General features: G+C 32.3%; 1 pseudogene; it reads left to right on the top strand.

Moving 5' to 3' along the window:
• The first annotated feature begins 11,919 nt into the window (after positions 1-11,919).
• On the top strand, positions 11,920-16,846 carry LOC126695779 (receptor-like kinase TMK4; annotated as a pseudogene).
• Positions 16,847-18,368: the final 1,522 nt, after the last annotated feature.

Raw genomic sequence — 18,368 nt, forward strand, 5'->3', positions numbered from 1 at the left:
TATGTTTGGGATTAGGGTTTAAAGTTAGTTTATTTTATTATTTAGCTTATTTTTGTTACTACTTATGGATCCCACAACACTTTTTTAAAATATTCATGAGTCTCACTGTACTATTTCAATTATCTTATACATTTATCTACAGTATTTTGAACAACAAAAATTTTAGTTTTAACTAAATAAGCCGTTCCCAAACAAACTCTAAGCTTTTTTTTTATTTTTTTTATTTTTTTGAGAAAAAAAAATCAATACTAAGGAATAGAAAATTTAGGAATTCTAGGATTTCTTAAATTGACTCCAGGTTATTATTGTTATTAAAAAAATTCTAATAAATCTTCTTCTTTTTTTTTAGGGGGGTAAAATGGACTAACGCCCCTTTCCCCTTCAACTAATATTTTAACTGATTTCATACACAAAGGTTGCTTTTGGTACTAGCTTAAAATGCCAAATTTTTTTACTATTTTGTTTATTTTTGCTACTATTTAGCTTATTTTTTCTACTATTTCATGGGTCTTATTTATAGTATTTTTAACAAAAAGTTTTCAATTTCAACTAAATAAGATGTTCCCAAATGGACTCGAAATACTCGTAAACGGCTACGACAAAAATTTTTAACATACAAGCTAGCACTTCCATGCTTGACTCACTCTTCCCCAGACCAACATACATGCTATCTTCCAAGTTAAGATCCAACGAATACAAACTACTTACCTCAAACTCTTATTTGATCATTTCCGTACGTACCAATCCATGATTGTTGACCTCAATGATCTCGTTTGTACTACTACTCTCTTCCTTAATCTCACTCACACTGCTATGTGTTAAACTGCTTTGTATACCTGGAAGTTGTAAATGTACTAGCTTCATAACTAAATGTTTGCTGGCAAAGCAATATAAAAGTCTTTTGGACATATAGAACTTGTTAGCTCATTTGGTGTTTAATTATTTCTCTTGTTATTTTATGTTTTTGACACATATTTGGTTATTTTTGGAGAAGAAAATGTATGATTTTTATCTTGTGCACATAAAGTATATTTATTAAGTTAATTATATTTGTGGATATATATAAAAATGATATATTTGTGGGGATGTATAAAGGAGAACCCGAATGGCTAATAAGTAGTCTATTCATAAAGAATTAATGGCTCATAAATTACTCATATAAGGATTACCATATTTTATAATACATAGAAGGAAGTACTCATTACAATTAAGGGTATTACCGCCATTATTCATGTATTGGATTTTTTATTTGAGTGAGAGCATTTCACAACTAGTTGACATGGGTAATAGCATAGCCATATTAAATGAATATCACTTATCAAGTTATTTAAATGTCATGTGGGCCAAGTGGGAGAACATAAGATTTTGAGAAGACTTTGTGACCCACATTTAAGTGATAAGTGAAAACTCAAGTCATAAGAATTTTATTTGTGAAAGACATTACGATGAATAACAATTTCTAGGTAACTCTCAATTGGTATAACACTTTTGGTTAATAAACACCTTTAAATTACAAGTTTTAAACTCCTTGATGGAAGAATAGTAATGGAACAAATCTTAATCTAAAAGGGACCTTAATTTAGCCTATATATATAGCTTGTATCTCCATCAAATGGATATATATATGAGATAAAGACCATAGACTATAAGACCCTTTTATATACACTATCATATAGTATTTTTTTTTTCTCCAAACACTTAAACAACTATGAGGAAGTATGTATATTTTATTCTACAACTCTAGATTTATCTTAAAAGTCGAGGTACAAGATTTTTAGCAAGGTTGCTTGAAATCAACACTAAGTCGAATAGAAAACTTACGGAATTATGGGATTTCTTGAATTGACCCCAAATTATTATTCTTTTTTATATAAAAAAAATTATAATAATTTTTTTTTTGGGGGTAAAATAGACTAACACCCTTAAACTTTAAGGAGGTTGCATTTAGCACCCCCTTTCCCTTCAACTATTCATAAATGGCTGTGATAGATTAAAAAACAAAAGGGAAAAAAAATATCTATTCATAAATGGCCAAAAAATTCTTCTATCATCCTTGTTTCCAAATAATTAATGACAACCAGGGGTGGAGCTACATTTTATAGCCAGTAAAAAATAGGTTCTACAAAATTTCTCCCCCCCCCCCCCTCCCCCTATGTCCTTGACTTCTTGTTTTATTCAAATATACTTAATTACTTTGACCTGTTTTCCCCAACACGTTAACAAGCCCACAACTTTCATAAGTTTTATGATTTTAATCACTTTTACAATAAAGAAATTACTTCGCCTTTTCAATATATATTGTCCAATGTTTAGGGGTGGCAATTTGTGTCTACATGTCGGGTTCGTGTCGTGTCAACTCGTGAGTATTTGACTATATAGGTCAACCCTAACCTGACATATTTATTAAACAGTTCAAGATTCCTCAATCCTAACATAACCTATTTATTAAACGGGTTAGTCGTGTCGACCTATTTATCAGATTTCATCAAAAAAAAAAAAAAAAAAACTAATTTTAGTATTAACCAAATTGATATGAATTATGTAAATCTAAACAAATAAATATTTTTAATATAAAATTCAAAACTAATGAGTAACTGCATCACAAATAATCATTTAAAACTAAAGCATATTTCAATATCATAAATAATCAATCATAATATGTCAAAGAAAATAAACCACAACATCTAATAAGTTTATAACTTTATATACCTAGGTTTTGAAGGGTATATTAGTAAAATGCCATTTAATTAAACGGGTCAAACAGGTTAAACGGGTTTCATATGACGGACACTAACCCAATCCATTTATTAAACGGGTTAATCATGTCAACTCGAATATGACATTAACCCATTAAACCTTAACCCATAACCTACTAATTTCGTGTCGTGTCGTGTCGTGTCGAGTTCGCGAGTCGTGTCCAATTTTGCCACCCCTACCAATGTTGTACTTTCCGACCACCTTCCAAGAGACCTCATCACTTATGCAAATGTTCTCATAGTCTTACACTTACTGTCTTCAATCTTTTCACACTTCCGTTTCTTCATATCTTTTTTCATTCTATTTTGCTTCCAATTTCTATCCATTTCAATCAAACTTGAATTTCTATTTATTTATTTTGAGGTTGATGATTTTTTTTTCATTTATTTATAAAACTAATTGATAGTCTATATTCATTATTTTAATCTAATATGTCATACTAACATACTCAAACAACCAGATTTAGGTAGAATTTGGTTTGATAAACGCATCAAGTGCTATTTGTCTTTGTGTATGACATTTGGAGAAGCAAATCTTGAAATTCATGTTTGAAAATTTAATAGTGGAGGTCATACATTTATGTAATAGCGACACACATTTTTTCTTTTTGAATTAATATGATTATTTAGTCTTGTCTGGCCCCCTAATGACAATTTTCTAACTCCGTCCCTTGACGACTAGACAACCAATTTGGAAAATTTTGATGATGTTCCTAATCCCAATTCTTCTGTGTCCTAATTTGGCTTTATTTTTTTATTTTTTATGATTGTTTATATGTGCGCGATTGTTTTTCATTAATCTTTACTTCTTGTGCATTGTGCATGTCATATATTCTTCAGAACACATGAAATGAACATGCTTAAAAAATAGATGTGGCGCTGTAGTTAAATTGAAGATGCACAAAATATGAGCTGAATAGATTAAATTTCAGTTTCTAAGAAAATACAAAGTTGGGTCAGTTAGAGATCTAAAGTTGATTGATCCACATAGTGCTAAGACACTTTACAACTAGATTGATGATGAAACCAATGAAAAAAGTGATTTGTGAATTAGAATTGGTTATTTGCTATGAGGTGGGATTTTTGTGGGGGCTCACATGTGAGTGAGAGGGATGTTTCATATACTTGCATATATGAAAATATCTCCATTGTGAGTAGCAGCGGTCTTTGAGTTTTGTTGTGGGTCAGAGGGGGCTTGGCTATAAACGTGAGGTTGATGATGTTTGGCTTTCAAGTAGGTCACTATCAGTTTTGATTTTGGTAGTGCTGCCGTCAATTGTTCGGCTAAAAGAGTTTATAGTTATATTCTACCCATGAATGGTCTCGATACTAAATTGGGCACAAAAGTCATCAAATACCTAATTTTCCCAATAGGATCAGAAATTTTTCTTTGGAGGGCCAATCTTTAGGACGACACCGACATTTAAGACCAAAGCACACATACACACAGTTGTACATAGTTATGTATGTAATTGCTATTTACTAGAAAGTATGAGTAACTTAATAAGTTAAGAATTTTAAATGTATAACATTGTATTAGAATCACTTATGAATTTAAGTGGGACTTTTATGTTTCTCCAAAAAAGAAAAGTGGGACTTTTATGTTTCTCCAAAAAAAAAAAGTGGGACTTTTATAAAATTTGTATAATCTATTTGTAATCTTGATATTATTTATTTATTTTTTTTTGAGAAATAATTACAACATGTTGCTAACTCCGCAACTCGAACTCTTTTTCTCTTAGACCCTCAAACACTTTGTACATAGGGAGGTATCAATTCAGCTACAAGGTAGGGCTTGTTATTTTTTAATTGAATTAGAAACACTTAAGATTTTTATTTTTATTTTTATTTTTTTGTGAATCTAGACTTAATGAAATGGAAAAATTGCCTTTTGTATCACTCATGAACGGATTTTTTTTTTCTTTTTTCTTTTTTTTTAGTTGGACAAAGTATGGGTATGGAAATTTTACTACCAACTAGAATTTCATTAGTAGATGGTGACTGTAGATAAAGATTTAGTACCCAGAAAAAAAAAAAAAAAGACTTTTGATCTAGATAATCCAAAATAACCTAAAGTCCTCTATACATAAAAAAGTCAAGTACATTATCGGAAGAGATTTCCAATAGCTGAAATCTTTGAGCAACTTGTTTTCTAAAACAATACTCTTCGGTTTGGACCAATGCAAAGTCTCTCACATAATATCCACAAACACATAAATATCTAATATAATAGTGTAAATACTGTGCGAAACATTACTTAATTTAATCTATCTTTTAAGGTCGAAAGGAAAATAAAAATAGCTGAAGGATTTTTAATAATTTAAAAAGAAAAAGAAAAACGCACGGATAGAAAAATCTATCTTTTTTTGGACCATCCTCTTGTGTGTACAAGTCTGCTAGAAAATCATTTACTCTCTAACATAGATTAAGAAAAGAGAAATGATATGTCTGCAACATTTTTACAACAAATCCTAAGTGGCAAGTTGTTATTAGTTGTTATTATTGGGACAAAAAAGTAATCTTAGCGTTAGTTTGAAATTTGAACCAATAACAACTAACCACATTTGATTTGTTGTAAAAATGTTGTAGACGTAGCATCTCTCTTAAGAAAAATTAAAGATTGTATCTAACATTAATTATTAATCAATAAATTTAGAAATATACTCAATATTGTTGTAAAAAAAAAAAAAAGAAATACACTCAATCTCGCACATAAATAACGTGTCTCTACGTTTTGTTTTGTTTTTGTTTTTTTTTGTTTTGTTTTTTTTTTTTTTTTGAGAAACTAGACTGGATGTCCAAACTGGGCTATTATTGAAACAAAAACCTTAAGAAATATCAGCAGTTACCAAAGGGACAATGTCCTCCGGAATGTCTTCAATAACGTGTCTCTATTTGTTAGTAATTTTTTTTTTTTTTTGAGAATGTATTTGTTAGTAAAATTTGTATATGACTTCTAGCCATAATATAAGTTCATAAATTAAAATCAATCTTTCTAATTAATTCAAACAATATACTCTAAACAATATTGTATATGACTTTCTAATATTAATTAGAAAGTCATATACAATTAGTAAAAATTTGTTTCTCAAAAATAAAAATTTCTATGCATGCATAGTAATTTTGGTCACTATATTTATTTACTTATTTATGGGGAAAGTTAATCAAGTAGTACCAGGGACGGAATCAGGATTCAACCCTGGGGGGGCCAAAGCTTAAAATTTTTTTTTTTTTTTTTTTTTTTATAAAAATAAAAACTAACGTCTATTTCATATTCAATAAAATACTACATATAAAATAAGTGTTTCTTAAACGTTTGATATTATAAAAATGTCAACAAAGTATAACATACATAATAAGTGTTTTTTAAACATTTCAACACATTTATCAAAATGGAACTCGACACTCTTTTAAGTCTCGAAAGTCGTCTATGATTGATCCTGTACCAAATTGTGCAGCAATCTCCTTCTCAATGTACAAAATCATAGAGTCCATTAGAAAATCATCAGCTATGACTTCAGAATTATTTAGATTTTTTCTTTTGAAAAAATTTAATATTGTAGTGGACTTACTCATGACCTACAAATTAAAAAAAAAAAAAAGTTTCATTATTTCCATATTTTGTAGTTCTATACACCAACTAAAAAAAAAGGGACTTCTCAACCAAAAAAAAAATCTAAAACCAAAATAATCACAAATAGACAAGCACAAGTTTATATATATTACTAATATTAGCCACATCATGCAAAGTGACAAAGACAAAGTTCACAAGTTCATATATATTACTAATATTAGCCCCACAAAGTGACAAAGTCACAAAGACAAAAATTTTGATAAAACCAAAACAATAAGACCAAAGACTTTGGTCAATTGGTCTCACTAATGACTTAAACGCTAGTCTCACAGATTCACAAAACTAGGGCTGTATAGGCATCACCCGCCACCGACGAAACCGGTCGGAGCCGAACCGATCTGCCTGCCTTAAACCTCCACCATAGGTGTTAGGCACGATGGTCAGCAGCGATTTTCAAGCACCGAAGTCGGCTATTATGGTTTTCAACGAAGGTTTTTGGATTTTGATAAACACCGAACCGAATTGATTTGCTTATACATACACAAAACTTGAGATTTCTACCCCCTTCAAGTCAGATTTAAGATTTCCATCCCCATCCACAACACAAAACCCACCACCGTTTCAGCTTTTTATCTTCAAGCCACCTCTGCTTTTGTTGCCATGGTGCCATCCAGGTCAGATCTTCAAGGTATTGTCTCTGCCTCCATCGCCTGGTGGTTGATTAGACTTTGAAGGTGAGTTAATCGATGGTTAGTCCCAAGAATCTTCAACTTGTTTGGGTTTTAATATTTGGGTTTTTAGTGGGTTTTGAATCTTTTGATCTAAGTTTTGATTTGTGGTTTGAATCCTTGAGTTTTTTGGGTTTGATTCTGGTTTTAGATCTCTCTTTTTCTCTGTGTGTGTGATAGATAGGTGGACATCGACCACCGCACCGACTAGAACCGACACCGATGTTGCCAAAGAAACATTCCTTAGGCACGGCAGTGGCTCGGGTTTTTAGGAAACCGAAGGTTCCAGTGCGGTGTAGAAATGGCCACAAAAACCGACCACACCGCACCGTGTACAACCCTACACAAAACTAGTCACGTTCATGTCCTAGACTCCTACTGGTCCCTCTTTATTTCTTTAGAGATAAGAGTAAAACCAAAAAAAAAAAAAAAATTACAATTTACATACATTGAAACCGGTCCACTGTCCACACAAAAGCCACAACACAAACACAACAATCAAACATGAAACACCACAGTTCATAAAAAAACTCAGAGGGCAAAGGGCTAACCGGCTAAGGCAGAGCAATATAGCAAAGGATCTGAGGAGGAGCAGCAGTAGCAACAATCCAGTTCTGAGGAGGAGCAGCAATAGTAGCAATAGTCCAGATCTGATCTAAGGAGGAGCAGAACAGCATTAGTAGTGATGAAGATTAGAGGTGTTGATGAGGTTGAGGGGAGGAAGAGTGAGGTTAGGGTAAAAATTTGAGAATTTTAATTTAGGTTTTTAGTCTATATATATATATATTTTGTAGTTTTCAGTTTCTCAGTTATTTATTTTTTATTTTTTTGGATGAGAGTTTGTGGGTTATTTTTTTCAGATTGCATATTTTGGGTATACCAGTTATTTATTTATTATTTTTCTTTAAATTGGGGGGGCCATTAGGACGAAAATTTAAAATTTCAACCTATATATATATACACACCAGGTTTTATTTTTTTATTTTTTTGGGGGGGGGGGGGGGGGAATGGCCCCCCTGCCTACTGTAGGTCCGTCCCTGAGTAGTACGTAATAAAGTTGGAGTTTTTTTCAAAAAAAAAAATTACAAACTTAAATATGTCTAGCTCAAAGTTATTCTCAAAAAAAAAAAAAAAAAAAAAAATCTCAAAGTTGAGAGGGGTGATTCAGCCAAGCTTGATAGTTTGAAGGCAAGTGCATCCCATTCTCCATGGTTTAGTTTCGATTTTTGCTCAAAAACTAAAATAAAATAAAATAATCTTAATGATTAAATACTCAAATTGACTAAATTATTACAAAACAAATTCTGATAGTTTATATTATTCGATTTTCATAGTTGTTTTCCCCCCATTAACATCAAATCAAGATTTTCAAGTTTGGTATACATATGGACTTACCTAGGAAACCCTTTTTAGTTTACCAAACTAGCAAAGTATAGTTCCTAAACATCCTAAAATGCAAGTCTAGAATTTTCCAAGGTTTTCAGACCCGAACCATTCATTGAACCATAAAAGGGAGAGGTTCAAGATTTTTGAGGTCGAACCAAGGTCGAACCGGGGTCGAACCGTGATGACATCATAATTAATTGAATAATTAATTAAAGCCTAAATATATATATATATTAAATTTATAAAACTAGCAAAATTGACAATATATCTATATATGTGAGGGAAATTTAATGATTTTTAAGCATATATTTAATAATTAAATAAGAAAGTTAATAAAATATAATAACAACCATGAAAACATTAAAATTTATGATTAATTTTTGAAGTAAAGTTGAATATCTTTGAAGGATTTTAATTATAATTTTTTTTATTCCTTGTAAAAGATGGATAATTTAATTAAGTAGAATAAAATTGTGTTAAGTTGTTGTTTTAAAAAAAAAAATTGCTAAGGGGTTGGACCACACGATTCTCACCGGTTCGTGCGGTCCAACCCAGTTTTAACGGTTCACGGAATTAAAAAAAAATCCGGTTCTTTATGCTTAAAAAACCGGTTTTCATCTCGGTTCCCGGTTTTCACATTCCGACCTCCCGGTCCGGTCCGGTTCTAAAAACTATGGAATTTTCTATTTTGTAGGCACCTAGGTATTTGGCTAATTATAAAATTTAGGAGGAGATTCAGGGTTGAAAATTTCTAAAAAATTCAACAAACATCATAATAATATGTAAGTATTCAACTTGTTCTTTTCAAAACATAGAAAATCATTCAGATTAACATATTTTGTAGCAAAAACTCCTAATTATTTAACGAATTTATAGGATAACCTGAAAATTTGTAGAGATTCATTATTTGTGATACTGGTCGGAAGATATTCATTATTTGTGAATTATTATGGAAATGTTGTGAGCTTTATAAATCTTTGTGGGATATTGAGAGTATTTTATTTGAAACCACTCAACAATATGTTGTGTAGTTTAATTATTTTAAACCTATATATAAGCTTCTTATGTTTTATCCTTCTATGAGATGTTAGTGATTACCCAGCTTGCATGGAACCTTAGTCTTTGTGACATTGGTATCTAAGCAGCCATCTATATGACTGTTATTTAGTTTTGTTTATGAGATGACTATTGAGTTTCATATATGTGATGTTTATTGTGTCCATGTGGGGGTTAATAAGTTCTATCTGTGTGACAGCAATTGACAAGACCTTGGGTTGGATTATTTTCCTGTTTAGGATTAATGTTGTTTTGGTGGTTCACAACATGTACTATGTAATTTCATGATTTTTATCTAAAAATGCTTTATGCAGTATTATTTCAATTATTTTTGCCACATTATCAATGAAAATTGTTATGCAAAACTTACCTAGAGAATCCAAGTTATAACATATTTTGTAAAAACACAACTAAAAAAATATTTGTTCAAGTCAAGAGCATTGCTTTATATATATTGATCAATAGTTAGCGGTTAGAGATTTGAACACTGCACGCATATCTCTGTTGAAAATATCAAAAAATGTCAATTAATTAAAATACAAGACTCTTAGCAAGTTGAGAGAGCATTGCCGAGCAAGCTAGAGAGAGTCTATTTGTCTTCAATCTCAAGCATGATTAGTGGATGCGAATTAGTGGATCTAGATGGTCTGAAACAACGTAAAGTCTTCAATTGCAAAGTCAAGGTGCATTGTTAGAAGAAATTTGCAATGGCCAAAATTTTCGTGCAGCTTTCTTTCCAGACAAAGAATAGAATAATTTAAGATAAGTTTTGAGTCTTCATGGATAGCTTCCATTCAAAGATTAATGGTCTAAAGAATAAATAGTATATACAAAAAAGAGATGGGTTCAAGTTACACCTGGTGTAACTCTAAAGAGTTACATCTTTTTAAAATCATTGGATTTAAATAGATCCAACGGTCAAAAAAAGACCCTCATTAATAATAATATTCTAATTGATCTCATTTATTATCTCTTATTTAATGCATTCAATACCTATCTCTAAACTCAAAAAAAAAAGTCTACGTCTCTCTCCTCCATAATCTGCTCTCTCTTTCTAATTTCTTCATGTTCAGATTCATCTTTTTCCAAACATAAATATATATGTTAATCCAAGAAAAAACTAAGTAGAATTTTGTTAACCTGATTTAGTGATCATCTATAATCTAATTATTAAACCTCACTGTCATACATATGTATATGTTAAGTCTTTTCTTTTGATTGATGAAAGTTGCTAAAAAAAAATATTTAACATAATGCATAAAATTGTCAAGCTGACGAGAAGAAAACACAATCATTATTGCCTGGAAATTAAAAGCAAGTGATTGTGTAAGGGTGTTTCTAGATGCACCATCAAGAAATAATGACTCATTGAAGGGCGTAGTCATAATTTTTTGAAGTAGTTAATGAAAATATCTTTTGGAAAAAGATGCATCTGAACATAAAGAAAAATTTTATTTCTGGAGTGTTCATGTTAATGAGGCAAGGAGTATGGTGGTCAGGTTGGAATCAAGAGAAAGACAATGGAATTGAGTTGGAGAAAAGCAATGGAGGAGAAAGAGAGAGTAGAGAAAAACGTGATTATGGAGGAGAGAGAGACGTAGACTTTTTTTTTGGTTTAGAGATAGGTATGAAATGTATTTAATAAGGGATAATAAATGAGATCAATTAGAATATAAGCATTAATGAGGGTCTTTTTTTAACCGTTGGATCTACTAAAATCTAATGGTTTAAAAAAGATGTAACTCTAAAGAGTTACACCAGGTGTAACTTGAACCCATCTCTACAAAAAAAATTTGACAACATTTTTCACATCAGTTGAGTTGATCTACTATTGTTGATTCTAAATTAGCTTACTAATATTACTTTTTTACCTACCATTAATAATCTATCACATTACAACAATCAAAATGATGGTGTCTTTTTATTATTTTTATATATTTTCAAGGTCAAGTACACATTTGGATTGCGTCAATAGAGGAGCGTCTTGCTTCTGGCATTTTTTTTTGGTTGTTGAGAAGCACGTTCTATGGCTGTTTAGTAGGTCCCATGCACTATTCACGAGATCCACAAACCTTTTTTTTCAACAAAACTTTCATTAAAAATGGATTCCACGGCACTATTCATACATTTAAAAATTATTTTGCTACAATGTTTTCAGTTTTTAGTTTTCATCAAAATAAGTGGTATCCAAACGACCCTAAGTTAGCTGCTAAGTTAGCTGCCAATTTCTGACCATGACAATTTTATGTTTTTTGTTTAGAAAAATTCTAACAGTAACTTGGCCCTTCCAACACGGCTCACTCGGTCCCTCTCACATCTCTCTCCTTTCTTGGGTACAAAAAATGAAAAAAGTCCTTACCTTTGAACATCAACACTGCCAGACTTCAAACCCATCTCTCTCTCTCTCTCTCAATCTTAAATGTTTCGACTGATCTATCTCTTTACCTTCATTTTCTCCTTTCTAACTCTTTCATATGCCGATGACTCTGCAGTCATGGCCAAGCTCTTAGCCTCCTTCGACACCGCCCCAAGCGGCTAGTCTGCCACCACAGACTACTGTAAGTGGAAAAACGTTAACTGCGACGGAAGCAACCGTGTCACCTCCATCAACTTAGCTTCCTAGTCTCTCACAGGCATTCTTCCTTCTGATCTCGGCATTCTCACCCAACTCACCACTCTTTCTCTCAAAGGCAACTCTCTCTCTGGACCTCTCCCCTCCCTTGCCAACCTCACTTCTCTTCAAAAACTCTACCTTGACAACAACAATTTCACCTCCATTCCTTCAGGTTTCTTCCTAGGACTCACAAGCTTAGAAATCTTAACCTTGAGCCAAAACCTTGATCTTGCACCTTGGACCATCTCCACCGAGTTGACTCAGGCCACTAGTTTAGTCACTTTCTGTGCTAGCAATGCAAACATTATTGGGTCTTTACCAGATATCTTTGGTTCCTTCCCGAGTCTTCAGGAACTCGGACTTTCTTACAATAATCTCAATGGCACTTTACCTAAATCTTTTGGAGGATCCGGGATTCAAAACCTTTGGCTCAACAACCAGCAAAATGGCTTATCGGGTACCATTGACATGTTGTCATCGATGACACAGTTGTACCAAGTGTGGCTACAGAGGAACCAGTTCACTGGTCCCATCCCAGACTTGTCAAACTGTACAAGTTTGTTTGATCTTCAACTCAGAGACAATTAGTTTACAGGTCTCATCCCAGCCTCACTAATGTCAATTCCCTCACTGAGAAACGTTTCCTTGGTTGTCAATGACCTCCAAGGGCCTTACCCACAGTTCCCATCTAGCGTGACTACTCACACTCTTGATGGTATTAATAGCTTCTGTAAAAACACCCCAGGTCCTTGTGATCCCCAAGTGACCACATTGCTCGAAATCGCTTCGGCATTTGGGTATCCAATCAAACTAGCCAATTCTTGGACAGGTAACAATGCTTGTACTAGCTGGACTTTCATTATCTGCGATTCACAGGGGAATATTATCACTATCAATTTCGCTAAGCACAGTGGCGACTCCAGGAATATTTTTCAGGGTGTTCCTGGGTGGACTTACTCTGTTACAATTTTTTTTTTCTTTAGATTCTCTATTACAATTTTTTCTTTTTTAGATTTTAGTTCAATTTTTTTTTTTAGCTTTTTCTTTTTGCTTGAAAGCAATGTTATGAATACTGTTTTGGACATTGTTTCGATTTGTTTAGTGGAACGGAATATTTCGGTAATGATCTATTTCGACGTACCATTTCAGGGTATTTCGGGGTTTCTAAAAAAAATTAAAAATAATATATGTTTATATTTATATTTTCTTATACAACATAAAATTATTGATCCAAATAAGTAAACCTCAAGTAAAACAAATCGTTTAGTTTTTCTTTTTTGACACTCAGATCATTTAGTTATTACATAACAATTACTGTTTTATAATATTAAAACATAAATATGTAATTAAATAATAAAAAACAACAACCAAAAATAGTACAATAAGAAGAAGAAGAAGTAGGGGTGACCTTTACAATGGCTGGATTTGTTTTTTAGGCATTCGACGCAGGTATTGACATGCTGTGCTGACGAGTTTGTCCGTTTAGGGATTTTTCTTTTTTTCTTCTAAAAACTGGTACCGGCCGAAATGTAACAAATAATCCACCAAAATTTAATTTTGAGAAATGTAACAAATAATCCACCAAAATTTAATTTTGAGAAATAATATGTCCATAACATTTTCACAACATTTTTATAACAAATCATAAGTGGTAGGTTGTTATTGGTTATTATTGTTGTCATAAAAAAATAATCTTAGTGCTAGGTTCAAATTTGAACTAATAACAGCTAACCATCTGTGATTTGTTATGAAAATATTATAAAAATGTTGTGGACGTAGCATCTCTCTTTAATTTTATTGACATAAATAAATTTTGAGGGTGTTCCTATTTTTTTTTTTTAAGGGTTGATAAATAAAAAATGTTTAATTATTACATATAAATTTTTTTTTTTTTTCAAGTCAGGGTGGTCCTGGGACCACCCTGACCTCTATGTGGCGCCGCCACTGGCTAAGCAGCAATTCGTTGGGACGATCTCGCCTGTCTTTGCAAAACTCACATCGTTGAGGAATTTGTATCTGAATGATAACAATTTGACGGGTTCCATTCCGGATGCTTTCAAAAACATGACAAGCCTTCAGGTTCTCGACATTTCAAACAATAACCTTACTGGGTTGATACCGAAATTTGGAGATTCCGTGAAGCTAACTATGACCGGTAATCCTTTGATTGGGAAGAGTACTCCGAGCTCTGGAAGTGGAGGGAGTTCTCCGTCAGGTTCAAATGGCACATCGCCCAGTGGGAATCCGGCTGGAATGGGGTCGAGTGGTACTTCCAGTGGGAGTTCTCCTTTGATTGCTAGTATAGTTATTGCTGTGATCATATTTCTTGTGGTCATGTTATTGGTCTCAATTAAATGTTATGTTAGTAGAAGGCACAGGCGACCAACAATTTCATTGAAGATTGAAGTACGGAATATTGAAATTTCGAATGAAGTTCTAAAACAGGCGACCAACAATTTCAATGAAGATAACATTTTGGGTAGGGGAGGTTTTGGAGTTGTCTACAAAGGAGAATACCATGATGGGACCAAGGTTGCTGTGAAAAGGATGGAATCTGCTGCAATGGGTAGCAAAGGAATCAATGAATTTCAGGCGGAGATTTCAGTCCTTAATAAAGTGAGGCATAGACATTTGGTTTCTCTTTTAGGATGTTGTATCAATGAGAACGAGAGACTTTTGGTATATGAGTACATGCCACAGGGGTCGTTAACACAACGTTTGTTTGATTTGGGTGAGAACGGGTGTTCTCCTCTTACTTGGAAGCAGAGGATTCAAATAGCAATGGATGTGGCACGCGGAATGGAATACTTGCATAGTTTAGCACCACAAATTTTCATTCATAGAGATTTAAAACCTTCCAACATACTTCTTGGAAATGATATGAGGGCCAAGGTTGCAGATTTTGGTTTAGTTAAAATTGCGCCTGATGGGAAGAACTCTGTAACAACGCGATTAGCTGGGACATTTGGTTATCTTGCGCCAGAATATGGAGTTAACTAAAGCCTAAGATTTTATGTTCTTGTGTCTTAGTTGAATTTGATATAGTTATTAAATGGTCAATGTGTCTTAATTGAATTTGATAGAGTATAGTGATTAAATGGCCATTCAAAACTTGGACAATCTCCCAAATTATCTGCACAATTAAAGCAAATCACATCACTGAGGAAGTCAGTCAACTTTCTTATTTGTGTATAAAAATAATATTGTAAATAATCTCTCATACCTGTCATTGACGAAGGAGTGTTATTAGTATTTTAGTATAGCCTTCATAATGCTCCAATTGCTCCTTGATTTTTGTCATTTATAGAATCGAGGGTGTTACGGGAATGATTGGGCCGCAAGTCCACATTAGTCCACTCCTTTATGTCATTTCCATATCAATCCCCATGCTTCTTAAATCTGCTAATTCTTTTAAAACATCCTTTGATCTTCACTTTAATGCATTAGACACCATGCGAGTATCTTTATTTCATTTTCCTAATCTAAACAAGTTTATAAATATTATTTTCTCCATCCTTACTACCCAACTCCCCATATAAGTTATTGTAGGTCTTAAATTTGACCTTTGGTTTTTGTTATAAACTCAAAATTTAAATAATTAGATAAACAGAGAAAGAAATATTGAATTCTATAATTTTTTTTTTTGAAGCAATCAATACACTTAGTATGCAACTTTCTAGGCATATTGTTATATTTTTAACACCAATTTATTTTGACTAATCAAATTATTGAAAAAAAAAAAATCATGAAGAAATTTCAAAAGTATGAACAAACATAGAGCAACTAAGTAAATCAATCTAGGAATGAAAAATAAATTACGTTTCACGTTTACATTTTATTTTGTATGATAGTTGCATTATTATACATATTTATGATTCATACATATTAATATTTTTAGGATTAATTCCATTCATATTTTTTAATTTTTCCCAACCTCTCAATTGAAATTTTGGCTTTGCCACTATATATGTATAGTTGACTTTGACTAATTTATTAAGAATCTATGTACGACTCAACAATTTGAGACTAGGACTTGTTATTGTTGTACGTATATAATCTTTTATCTTCATGTGCTTGTGTCACACCAAGTATGTTGACACCAATGTTCACCATGAATAATTGTTTTTTAGTTAGATGTCACTAGTTGAACCATTGCAAGTCATCTTGATGAGTTCTTTTCCTTGCCAACAGCTACAGGAAGAGTGACCACCAAAGCGGATGTATATGCATTTGGAGTGGTTTTGATGCAGCTGATTACCGGTAGAAAAGCAGTAGATGATACTTTGCCAAATGAGAACCCTCATCTGGTCACATGGTTTTGTAAGATTCTAAACAAAAAGGAGCGCATCCCCATGGCCATTGATCAAACTATTAACCCTGATGAGGAGACCATGGAGAGCATATACAGAGTGGCTGAGCTTGCAGGACATTGCACTACTCACCAGCCATTCCAAAGGCCGAATATGGGGCATGTAGTCAACATCTTAAGCTCTCTTGTAGAGAAGTGGAAACCAACATGTCATAAATTAGAGCACAAATTTCCCACTTTTCATGGAGTAGAGGACATCTATGGCTTTGACCAAGACATGAGCCTTCCTTTGCAAAGATGGCAAACGATGTAGAACCAACAACTCTAGGATCTAAGCATCTATAAACATGTTAAATTCTTTGTGAAAGAGCCAAAGACATGTTTTTCTTTGTGTTTTTAATCTTTGTGCAAGTAATTTTTACATGTGGAGTGGATTATTATATAGTATCTTCGTAAGAGCTAAGAATTCCAACTTTTATATTTTGCATTGCATGCATTTTCACTAGACACTCGGCCAACCGAAGTCATACAAAATGTCTTGGTAGACACTTGGTCAATTAAGATTCTCAGACATGTTTAAAACATGTATTTTAACGATTTGGTCTTAATTTGCTTTCACTTGGTCATTTGAAACTACACCCTTTCTCTTCCACACTCTATCAAATTTTAGTTAAACCAGAACTTTTGATTCCAACATCTTTCACTTATCAATTCAAGGTAATCTCATAATATTTTATTGTATTTACATCATAAACTCATGTAGACTCATATCTTTAAGTTTAGGAATTGGGGATTTTACAAGTTTTGATATTGAGCTCAAGTTTTTATTTTTATTTTTATTTCTTTTTGTCAAATGTTTGTACATAATGGGGTTGTTCCCCTTTGGTTTAAAATTTCTTTTTGGACATATTTATGGGTAATCTTTCACTTTATCCATGGTTGTTTTCATTTTGCACTCCTTGTTTTCAACAAAATGTGTGAGTGACATTTTATTGTGTAACGTGTGTCGATCCACTTTGCATTTGTTTCTTAATGATCATGGCTTCTAAGGGGCCTCGAACTAGTTCCTCTTCCTTTTGTTTTGATAAGAATAAATTTAGGAGCGAGGACTCTGCTAAATCGTTTCATGAATGTCACAATCATCTCCATATGCACCCCAAGAGACCTATTGACCCTATTTCTTTATTGCACTCCCCTACTGCCGCTTAGATACAACATGAAGCTAAGATTCCAATAGAAATTTTATTCATCACAAGCTTGTGCCCATTAAAGTAGAATAACACACCGATATAGACCAATAAGATTAAACCTAAATCTAATTGACTAGGGCTAAAGGCCAATTATTAAATTATGAAAATTATATTGATTCAAAGAAATTAACTAACCTATAAAAAAATTAAATAAAATAGTAATATGGAATTAGCTAATAAGACCAAATATAAAATCCAAAGGGCCAATAGTAAAAACATAATATTAAAAAATTAAAATCAAAACAAAACAATCGGTTATTTTGGTATTCTTAAAATTGATGAAGGACAATCAATTCTCAAATATTTTTGCGAAAAAATTGACCAAAAAAAAAAAAAAATAGAGAGGCTAACTTATAAATTGCATCTTCTAATTTTGTCTAAAAATCAATTTAGTTCAGTAATTTCAATTCCATTCAATTAAGTTCCCTAACTTTTAAATTTATTTAATTTATTCAATTCAGTTATTTTGTAAACTTCTATTAGAAGGGTTACTGATAAATTTCCTAAAACATCATTTTGGTATTTTTAAAATTCTAAAACTAAAAAAATATTTTAAAAAATTAATAAAATAAAAAGCCAACCATAGGAAGAACATTTAGATTTCCAAAAATTTAAATCAATACAATTTTTATACAAAGTCAACAAAATACTCATTTAAATAAAAAGCAACCAAAAAATTCATCACTTCTGAGCAA

Source organism: Quercus robur, chromosome 8 (genome assembly GCF_932294415.1).
Source record: "Quercus robur chromosome 8, dhQueRobu3.1, whole genome shotgun sequence".
In the NCBI taxonomy this organism is placed as follows: Eukaryota; Viridiplantae; Streptophyta; class Magnoliopsida; order Fagales; family Fagaceae; genus Quercus; species Quercus robur.